This window comes from Balaenoptera physalus (genome assembly GCF_965194825.1).
Source record: "Balaenoptera physalus genome assembly, chromosome: 4".
Lineage (NCBI taxonomy): Eukaryota > Metazoa > Chordata > Mammalia > Artiodactyla > Balaenopteridae > Balaenoptera > Balaenoptera physalus.
This window is the reverse complement of record NC_138891.1, coordinates 15,628,726-15,639,695: the sequence shown is the minus strand read 5'-3', so window position 1 is coordinate 15,639,695 and position 10,970 is coordinate 15,628,726.

The following is a 10,970-nucleotide window of genomic DNA, read 5'->3' as shown; positions in this document are numbered from 1 at the left end:
GTGTGTTTTCTGCATGTGTGACTCTGTTCTGTTTTGTAATTCAGTTCAAGTGTAACGGTTTTTACATTCCGTCTATAAGTGACACCTTATGAGAAGTGTCCTTTTCTGTGTGACTTATTTCACTTAGAATCGTCTTACCTAAATCCACTCATCATGCTGCTACTAGCCTTATGACATTGATTTCATGGCTGAGTGATATTCCATTGAACATAAGGACCACAACTTTTTTATCCATTTTTCGCTTTCCTGGGATATTTAAGGTGGAATGAAGTGGAGGTCCTTGTCAACAGAGCAGCCCTAAACTTTGGGGTGCTTGTGTCTTGCTGATTTTCAATTTTCCCACTTTATCCCCCCATGCGTGGAAGTGCCCTATGCTCTCTAAACTGTGTTTTTTAGATGTTTCAGGACACACCGTACACTTCTCCAGAGTGGCTGTTGGCGATTTACATCCCGCCCATCAGTGTAGCAAGGCTCCCATTTCTCCATGGCCTGTCCTGCATTTCTGGTTTTGACACTTTTTTCAGCATGGCCCTTTTGACCGATGGGAAGCGAGACTTCTTTGTAGCGCTGATTTGCCTTTCCAGGTTGCTTGGTTGGCCAAAAAGGGCGTATGCGTTTTTTCCTGAATATATTCAGGAAAAAACGCATACGCCCTTTTTGGCCAAGGGCATCATTGTCAACGTTTTGCCGCTTTTCATGTGCTTTAAAGGCGATTCGAATCTACCTCCTGAAATCTGTTTCCTGCAATTCTGCCTTGATTTCAAATCCTCTTCTTTGCCTTCCCTCAATATATTTGTGGACGAGAGTTATCATTTATAACTCGCAGGTTTGTGAATTGCAGTGCCCTGAAGCTCCATTTTACAAGTCGCTTTTTTGGGAGCTGGCCGCAAAAACGCAGGATGGCTTCAGGCCCTGTTCTGGTTCCGGGGGGCAGGCTGAGCCTGTGGTTAATTCTTCTTCCTGATGGGAAAATAGAGTGACCTGTGCCTGACCCAACACCAAGATCTAGTCTCTCATTGGTTCCCCGTCTTCCCGTGCATCCTCAGGACAAATTGCAACCTGTACGGAACAGGAGGTTAAAGGTGCTGATGCTCCAAGTAGGGAGATTGCTAGTAAAGTGGCTGGAATGGCGAACCCGAGCACAAGGAGATGAGAAATGAGGTGCGTTTTAGAAACCTTTCCCCATCACACGGTGTACCATCTTCTGGGTTTCTCATGCATGTTTTCAATGTAGGAAGATACCCTTGAACCTGGAGATTTGGGACCCATGCGATGGGTAGCACGCAGTATTACTTTACAGGGTCTGCGTTTGCTCACCCAACCTCACCAAACCTCTCAGCCCCAAGAGTGTCCACCCTTATGTCTCATCCAGCTGTGGGTCTAGATATGGTCAATCCAGGTTGCATCACAGCCCCTGAACGAATTGTGTAAGAGTTTCTCTGTCTTTCCCTGTCTTTGTTTCATGGGTTTTTAAAAGTAATTTATTTTTATAATGGGGTTTAGCTGCTTTTCACGGCTGTGTTTATGCCGCTTTACACCCACTTGACACACTAACAGAGAGATATCAATACATAGGTTTTAAGATTATTACTAGTCAGATATATTCTTGTGTGGTGAATCGGGCGTGTTGAGTCCAGTTCTCTGAGCAAGGAGTAGGTCTTGTCTATTACATATTGGGTTTATGGAACGGTATCTGAGCTAATTTGAAACTCTTGTTTTATGTATCACCCCACCTCACCTTTCCCGATAAGCAGCCATAGTGTGTTTTCTGCATGTGTGACTCTGTTCTGTTTTGTAATTCAGTTCAAGTGTAACGGTTTTTACATTCCCTCTATAAGTGACACCTTATGAGAAGTGTCCTTTTCTGTGTGACTTATTTCACTTAGAATCGTCTTACCTAAATCCACTCATCATGCTGCTACTAGCCTTATGACATTGATTTCATGGCTGAGTGATATTCCATTGTACATAAGGACCACAACTTTTTTATCCATTTTTCGCTTTCCTGGGATATTTAAGGTGGAATGAAGTGGAGGTCCTTGTCAACAGAGCAGCCCTAAACTTTGGGGTGCTTGTGTCTTGCTGATTTTCAATTTTCCCACTTTATCCCCCCATGCGTGGAAGTGCCCTATGCTCTCTAAGCTGTGTTTTTTAGATGTTTCAGGACACACCGTACACTTCTCCAGAGTGGCTGTTGGCGATTTACATCCCGCCCATCAGTGTAGCAAGGCTCCGATTCCTCCATGGCCTGTCCTGCATTTCTGGTTTTGACACTTTTTTCAGCATGGCCCTTTTGACCGATGGGAAGCGAGACTTCTTTGTAGCGCTGATTTGCCTTTCCAGGTTGCTTGGTTGGCCAAAAAGGGCGTATGCGTTTTTTCCTGAATATATTCAGGAAAAAACGCATACGCCCTTTTTGGCCAAGGGCATCATTGTCAACGTTTTGCCGCTTTTCATGTGCTTTAAAGGCGATTCGAATCTACCTCCTGAAATCTGTTTCCTGCAATTCTGCCTTGATTTCAAATCCTCTTCTTTGCCTTCCCTCAATATATTTGTGGACGAGAGTTATCATTTATAACTCGCAGGTTTGTGAATTGCAGTGCCCTGAAGCTCCATTTTACAAGTCGCTTTTTTGGGAGCTGGCCGCAAAAGCGCAGGATGGCTTCAGGCCCTGTTCTGGTTCCGGGGGGCAGGCTGAGCCTGTGGTTAATTCTTCTTCCTGATGGGAAAATAGAGTGACCTGTGCCTATCCCAACACCAAGATCTAGTCTCTCATTGGTTCCCCGTCTTCCCGTGCATCCTCAGGACAAATTACAACCTGTACGGAACAGGAGGTTAAAGGTGCTGATGCTCCAAGTAGGGAGATTGCTAGTAAAGTGGCTGGAATGGCGAACCCGAGCACAAGGAGATGAGAAATGAGGTGCGTTTTAGAAACCTTTCCCCATCACACGGTGTACCATCTTCTGGGTTTCTCATGCATGTTTTCGATGTAGGAAGATGCCCTTGAACCTGGAGATTTGGGACCCATGCGATGGGTAGCACGCAGTATTACTTTAAAGGGTCTGCGTTTGCTCACCCAACCTCACCACACCTCTCAGCCCCAAGAGTGTCCACCCTTATGTCTCATCCAGCTGTGGGTCTAGATATGGTCAATCCAGGTTGCATCACAGCCCCTGAACGAATTGTGTAAGAGTTTCTCTGTCTTTCCCTGTCTTTGTTTCATGGGTTTTTAAAAGTAATTTATTTTTATAATGGGGTTTAGCTGCTTTTCACGGCTGTGTTTATGCCGCTTTACACCCACTTGACACACTAACAGAGAGATATCAATACATAGGTTTTAAGATTATTACTAGTCAGATATATTCTTGTGTGGTGAATCGGGCGTGTTGAGTCCAGTTCTCTGAGCAAGGAGTAGGTCTTGTCTATTACATATTGGGTTTATGGAACGGTATCTGAGCTAATTTGAAACTCTTGTTTTATGTATCACCCCACCTCACCTTTCCCGATAAGCAGCCATAGTGTGTTTTCTGCATGTGTGACTCTGTTCTGTTTTGTAATTCAGTTCAAGTGTAACGGTTTTTACATTCCCTCTATAAGTGACACCTTATGAGAAGTGTCCTTTTCTGTGTGACTTATTTCACTTAGAATCGTCTTACCTAAATCCACTCATCATGCTGCTACTAGCCTTATGACATTGATTTCATGGCTGAGTGATATTCCATTGTACATAAGGACCACAACTTTTTTATCCATTTTTCGCTTTCCTGGGATATTTAAGGTGGAATGAAGTGGAGGTCCTTGTCAACAGAGCAGCCCTAAACTTTGGGGTGCTTGTGTCTTGCTGATTTTCAATTTTCCCACTTTATCCCCCCATGCGTGGAAGTGCCCTATGCTCTCTAAGCTGTGTTTTTTAGAAGTTTCAGGACACACCGTACACTTCTCCAGAGTGGCTGTTGCCGATTTACATCCCGCCCATCAGTGTAGCAAGGCTCCGATTCCTCCATGGCCTGTCCTGCATTTCTGGTTTTGACACTTTTTTCAGCATGGCCCTTTTGACCGATGGGAAGCGAGACTTCTTTGTAGCGCTGATTTGCCTTTCCAGGTTGCTTGGTTGGCCAAAAAGGGCGTATGCGTTTTTTCCTGAATATATTCAGGAAAAAACGCATACGCCCTTTTTGGCCAAGGGCATCATTGTCAACGTTTTGCCGCTTTTCATGTGCTTTAAAGGCGATTCGAATCTACCTCCTGAAATCTGTTTCCTGCAATTCTGCCTTGATTTCAAATCCTCTTCTTTGCCTTCCCTCAATATATTTGTGGACGAGAGTTATCATTTATAACTCGCAGGTTTGTGAATTGCAGTGCCCTGAAGCTCCATTTTACAAGTCGCTTTTTTGGGAGCTGGCCGCAAAAGCGCAGGATGGCTTCAGGCCCTGTTCTGGTTCCGGGGGGCAGGCTGAGCCTGTGGTTAATTCTTCTTCCTGATGGGAAAATAGAGTGACCTGTGCCTGTCCCAACACCAAGATCTAGTCTCTCATTGGTTCCCCGTCTTCCCGTGCATCCTCAGGACAAATTACAACCTGTACGGAACAGGAGGTTAAAGGTGCTGATGCTCCAAGTAGGGAGATTGCTAGTAAAGTGGCTGGAATGGCGAACCCGAGCACAAGGAGATGAGAAATGAGGTACGTTTTAGAAACCTTTCCCCATCACACGGTGTACCATCTTCTGGGTTTCTCATGCATGTTTTCGATGTAGGAAGATGCCCTTGAACCTGGAGATTTGGGACCCATGCGATGGGTAGCACGCAGTATTACTTTAAAGGGTCTGCGTTTGCTCACCCAACCTCACCACACCTCTCAGCCCCAAAGTGTCCACCCTTATGTCTCATCCAGCTGTGGGTCTAGATATGGTCAATCCAGGTTGCATCACAGCCCCTGAATGAATTGTGTAAGAGTTTCTCTGTCTTTCCCTGTCTTTGTTTCATGGGTTTTTAAAAGTAATTTATTTTTATAATGGGGTTTAGCTGCTTTTCACGGCTGTGTTTATGCCGCTTTACACCCACTTGACACACTAACAGAGAGATATCAATACATAGGTTTTAAGATTATTACTAGTCAGATATATTCTTGTGTGGTGAATCGGGCGTGTTGAGTCCAGTTCTCTGAGCAAGGAGTAGGTCTTGTCTATTACATATTGGGTTTATGGAACGGTATCTGAGCTAATTTGAAACTCTTGTTTTATGTATCACCCCACCTCACCTTTCCCGTTAAGCAGCCATAGTGTGTTTTCTGCATGTGTGACTCTGTTCTGTTTTGTAATTCAGTTCAAGTGTAACGGTTTTTACATTCCCTCTATAAGTGACACCTTATGAGAAGTGTCCTTTTCTGTGTGACTTATTTCACTTAGAATCGTCTTACCTAAATCCACTCATCATGCTGCTACTAGCCTTATGACATTGATTTCATGGCTGAGTGATATTCCTTTGTACATAAGGACCACAACTTTTTTATCCATTTTTCGCTTTCCTGGGATATTTAAGGTGGAATGAAGTGGAGGTCCTTGTCAACAGAGCAGCCCTAAACTTTGGGGTGCTTGTGTCTTGCTGATTTTCAATTTTCCCACTTTATCCCCCCATGCGTGGAAGTGCCCTATGCTCTCTAAGCTGTGTTTTTTAGATGTTTCAGGACACACCGTACACTTCTCCAGAGTGGCTGTTGGCGATTTACATCCCGCCCATCAGTGTAGCAAGGCTCCGATTCCTCCATGGCCTGTCCTGCATTTCTGGTTTTGACACTTTTTTCAGCATGGCCCTTTTGACCGATGGGAAGCGAGACTTCTTTGTAGCGCTGATTTGCCTTTCCAGGTTGCTTGGTTGGCCAAAAAGGGCGTATGCGTTTTTTCCTGAATATATTCAGGAAAAAACGCATACGCCCTTTTTGGCCAAGGGCATCATTGTCAACGTTTTGCCGCTTTTCATGTGCTTTAAAGGCGATTCGAATCTACCTCCTGAAATCTGTTTCCTGCAATTCTGCCTTGATTTCAAATCCTCTTCTTTGCCTTCCCTCAATATATTTGTGGACGAGAGTTATCATTTATAACTCGCAGGTTTGTGAATTGCAGTGCCCTGAAGCTCCATTTTACAAGTCGCTTTTTTGGGAGCTGTCCGCAAAAGCGCAGGATGGCTTCAGGCCCTGTTCTGGTTCCGGGGGGCAGGCTGAGCCTGTGGTTAATTCTTCTTCCTGATGGGAAAATAGAGTGACCTGTGCCTGTCCCAACACCAAGATCTAGTCTCTCATTGGTTCCCCGTCTTCCCGTGCATCCTCAGGACAAATTACAACCTGTACGGAACAGGAGGTTAAAGGTGCTGATGCTCCAAGTAGGGAGATTGCTAGTAAAGTGGCTGGAATGGCGAACCCGAGCACAAGGAGATGAGAAATGAGGTGCGATTTAGAAACCTTTCCCCATCACACGGTGTACCATCTTCTGGGTTTCTCATGCATGTTTTCGATGTAGGAAGATGCCCTTGAACCTGGAGATTTGGGACCCATGCGATGGGTAGCACGCAGTATTAATTTAAAGGGTCTGCGTTTGCTCACCCAACCTCACCACACCTCTCAGCCCCAAGAGTGTCCACCCTTATGTCTCATCCAGCTGTGGGTCTAGATATGGTCAATCCAGGTTGCATCACAGCCCCTGAACGAATTGTGTAAGAGTTTCTCTGTCTTTCCCTGTCTTTGTTTCATGGGTTTTTAAAAGTAATTTATTTTTATAATGGGGTTTAGCTGCTTTTCACGGCTGTGTTTATGCCGCTTTACACCCACTTGACACACTAACAGAGAGATATCAATACATAGGTTTTAAGATTATTACTAGTCAGATATATTCTTGTGTGGTGAATCGGGCGTGTTGAGTCCAGTTCTCTGAGCAAGGAGTAGGTCTTGTCTATTACATATTGGGTTTATGGAATGGTATCTGAGCTAATTTGAAACTCTTGTTTTATGTATCACCCCACCTCACCTTTCCCGATAAGCAGCCATAGTGTGTTTTCTGCATGTGTGACTCTGTTCTGTTTTGTAATTCAGTTCAAGTGTAACGGTTTTTACATTCCCTCTATAAGTGACACCTTATGAGAAGTGTCCTTTTCTGTGTGACTTATTTCACTTAGAATCGTCTTACCTAAATCCACTCATCATGCTGCTACTAGCCTTATGACATTGATTTCATGGCTGAGTGATATTCCATTGTACATAAGGACCACAACTTTTTTATCCATTTTTCGCTTTCCTGGGATATTTTAGGTGGAATGAAGTGGAGGTCTTTGTCAACAGAGCAGCCCTAAACTTTGGGGTGCTTGTGTCTTGCTGATTTTCAATTTTCCCACCTTATCCCCCCATGCGTGGAAGTGCCCTATGCTCTCTAAGCTGTGTTTTTTAGATGTTTCAGGACACACAGTACACTTCTCCAGAGTGGCTGTTGGCGATTTACATCCCGCCCATCAGTGTAGCAAGGCTCCGATTCCTCCATGGCCTGTCCTGCATTTCTGGTTTTGACACTTTTTTCAGCATGGCCCTTTTGACCGATGGGAAGCGAGACTTCTTTGTAGCGCTGATTTGCCTTTCCAGGTTGCTTGGTTGGCCAAAAAGGGCGTATGCGTTTTTTCCTGAATATATTCAGGAAAAAACGCATACGCCCTTTTTGGCCAAGGGCATCATTGTCAACGTTTTGCCGCTTTTCATGTGCTTTAAAGGCGATTCGAATCTACCTCCTGAAATCTGTTTCCTGCAATTCTGCCTTGATTTCAAATCCTCTTCTTTGCCTTCCCTCAATATATTTGTGGACGAGAGTTATCATTTATAACTCTGCAGGTTTGTGAATTGCAGTGCCCTGAAGCTCCATTTTACAAGTCGCTTTTTTGGGAGCTGGCCGCAAAAGCGCAGGATGGCTTCAGGCCCCGTTCTGGTTCCGGGGGGCAGGCTGAGCCTGTGGTTAATTCTTCTTCCTGATGGGAAAATAGAGTGACCTGTGCCTGTCCCAACACCAAGAGCTAGTCTCTCATTGGTTCCCCGTCTTCCCGTTCATCCTCAGGACAAATTGCAACCTGTACGGAACAGGAGGTTAAAGGTGCTGATGCTCCAAGTAGGGAGATTGCTAGTAAAGAAGCTTAAATAGTGAACCTGAGCACAAGGAGATGAGAAATGAGGTGCGTTTTAGAAACCTTTCCCCATCACACGGTGTACCATCTTCTGGGTTTCTCATGCATGTTTTCGATGTAGGAAGATGCCCTTGAACCTGGAGATTTGGGACCCATGCGATGGGTAGCACGCAGTATTACTTTAAAGGGTCTGCGTTTGCTCACCCAACCTCACCAAACCTCTCAGCCCCAAGTGTGTCCACCCTTATGTCTCATCCAGCTGTGGGTCTAGATATGGTCAATCCAGGTTGCATCACAGCCCCTGAACGAATTGTGTAAGAGTTTCTCTGTCTTTCCCTGTCTTTGTTTCATGGGTTTTTAAAAGTAATTTATTTTTATAATGGGGTTTAGCTGCTTTTCACGGCTGTGTTTATGCCGCTTTACACCCACTTGACACACTAACAGAGAGATATCAATACATAGGTTTTAAGATTATTACTAGTCAGATATATTCTTGTGCGGTGAATCGGGCGTGTTGAGTCCAGTTCTCTGAGCAAGGACTAGGTCTTGTCTATTACATATTGGGTTTATGGAACGGTATCTGAGCTAATTTGAAACTCTTGTTTTATGTATCACCCCACCTCACCTTTCCCGTTAAGCAGCCATAGTGTGTTTTCTGAATGTGTGACTCTGTTCTGTTTTGTAATTCATTTCAAGTGTAACGGTTTTTACATCCCCTCTATAAGTGACACCTTATGAGAAGTGTCCTTTTCTGTGTGACTTATTTCACTTAGAATCGTCTTACCTAAATCCACTCATCATGCTGCTACTAGCCTTATGACATTGATTTCATGGCTGAGTGATATTCCTTTGTACATAAGGACCACAACTTTTTTATCCATTTTTCGCTTTCCTGGGATATTTAAGGTGGAATGAAGTGGAGGTCCTTGTCAACAGAGCAGCCCTAAACTTTGGGGTGCTTGTGTCTTGCTGATTTTCAATTTTCCCACTTTATCCCCCCATGCGTGGAAGTGCCCTATGCTCTCTAAGCTGTGTTTTTTAGATGTTTCAGGACACACCGTACACTTCTCCAGAGTGGCTGTTGGCGATTTACATCCCGCCCATCAGTGTAGCAAGGCTCCGATTCCTCCATGGCCTGTCCTGCATTTCTGGTTTTGACACTTTTTTCAGCATGGCCCTTTTGACCGATGGGAAGCGAGACTTCTTTGTAGCGCTGATTTGCCTTTCCAGGTTGCTTGGTTGGCCAAAAAGGGCGTATGCGTTTTTTCCTGAATATATTCAGGAAAAAACGCATACGCCCTTTTTGGCCAAGGGCATCATTGTCAACGTTTTGCCGCTTTTCATGTGCTTTAAAGGCGATTCGAATCTACCTCCTGAAATCTGTTTCCTGCAATTCTGCCTTGATTTCAAATCCTCTTCTTTGCCTTCCCTCAATATATTTGTGGACGAGAGTTATCATTTATAACTCGCAGGTTTGTGAATTGCAGTGCCCTGAAGCTCCATTTTACAAGTCGCTTTTTTGGGAGCTGTCCGCAAAAGCGCAGGATGGCTTCAGGCCCTGTTCTGGTTCCGGGGGGCAGGCTGAGCCTGTGGTTAATTCTTCTTCCTGATGGGAAAATAGAGTGACCTGTGCCTGTCCCAACACCAAGATCTAGTCTCTCATTGGTTCCCCGTCTTCCCGTGCATCCTCAGGACAAATTACAACCTGTACGGAACAGGAGGTTAAAGGTGCTGATGCTCCAAGTAGGGAGATTGCTAGTAAAGTGGCTGGAATGGCGAACCCGAGCACAAGGAGATGAGAAATGAGGTGCGATTTAGAAACCTTTCCCCATCACACGGTGTACCATCTTCTGGGTTTCTCATGCATGTTTTCGATGTAGGAAGATGCCCTTGAACCTGGAGATTTGGGACCCATGCGATGGGTAGCACGCAGTATTACTTTAAAGGGTCTGCGTTTGCTCACCCAACCTCACCACACCTCTCAGCCCCAAGAGTGTCCACCCTTATGTCTCATCCAGCTGTGGGTCTAGATATGGTCAATCCAGGTTGCATCACAGCCCCTGAACGAATTGTGTAAGAGTTTCTCTGTCTTTCCCTGTCTTTGTTTCATGGGTTTTTAAAAGTAATTTATTTTTATAATGGGGTTTAGCTGCTTTTCACGGCTGTGTTTATGCCGCTTTACACCCACTTGACACACTAACAGAGAGATATCAATACATAGGTTTTAAGATTATTACTAGTCAGATATATTCTTGTGCGGTGAATCGGGCGTGTTGAGTCCAGTTCTCTGAGCAAGGACTAGGTCTTGTCTATTACATATTGGGTTTATGGAACGGTATCTGAGCTAATTTGAAACTCTTGTTTTATGTATCACCCCACCTCACCTTTCCCGTTAAGCAGCCATAGTGTGTTTTCTGCATGTGTGACTCTGTTCTGTTTTGTAATTCATTTCAAGTGTAACGGTTTTTACATCCCCTCTATAAGTGACACCTTATGAGAAGTGTCCTTTTCTGTGTGACTTATTTCACTTAGAATCGTCTTACCTAAATCCACTCATCATGCTGCTACTAGCCTTATGACATTGATTTCATGGCTGAGTGATATTCCTTTGTACATAAGGACCACAACTTTTTTATCCATTTTTCGCTTTCCTGGGATATTTAAGGTGGAATGAAGTGGAGGTCCTTGTCAACAGAGCAGCCCTAAACTTTGGGGTGCTTGTGTCTTGCTGATTTTCAATTTTCCCACTTTATCCCCCCATGCGTGGAAGTGCCCTATGCTCTCTAAGCTGTGTTTTTTAGATGTTTCAGGACACACCGTA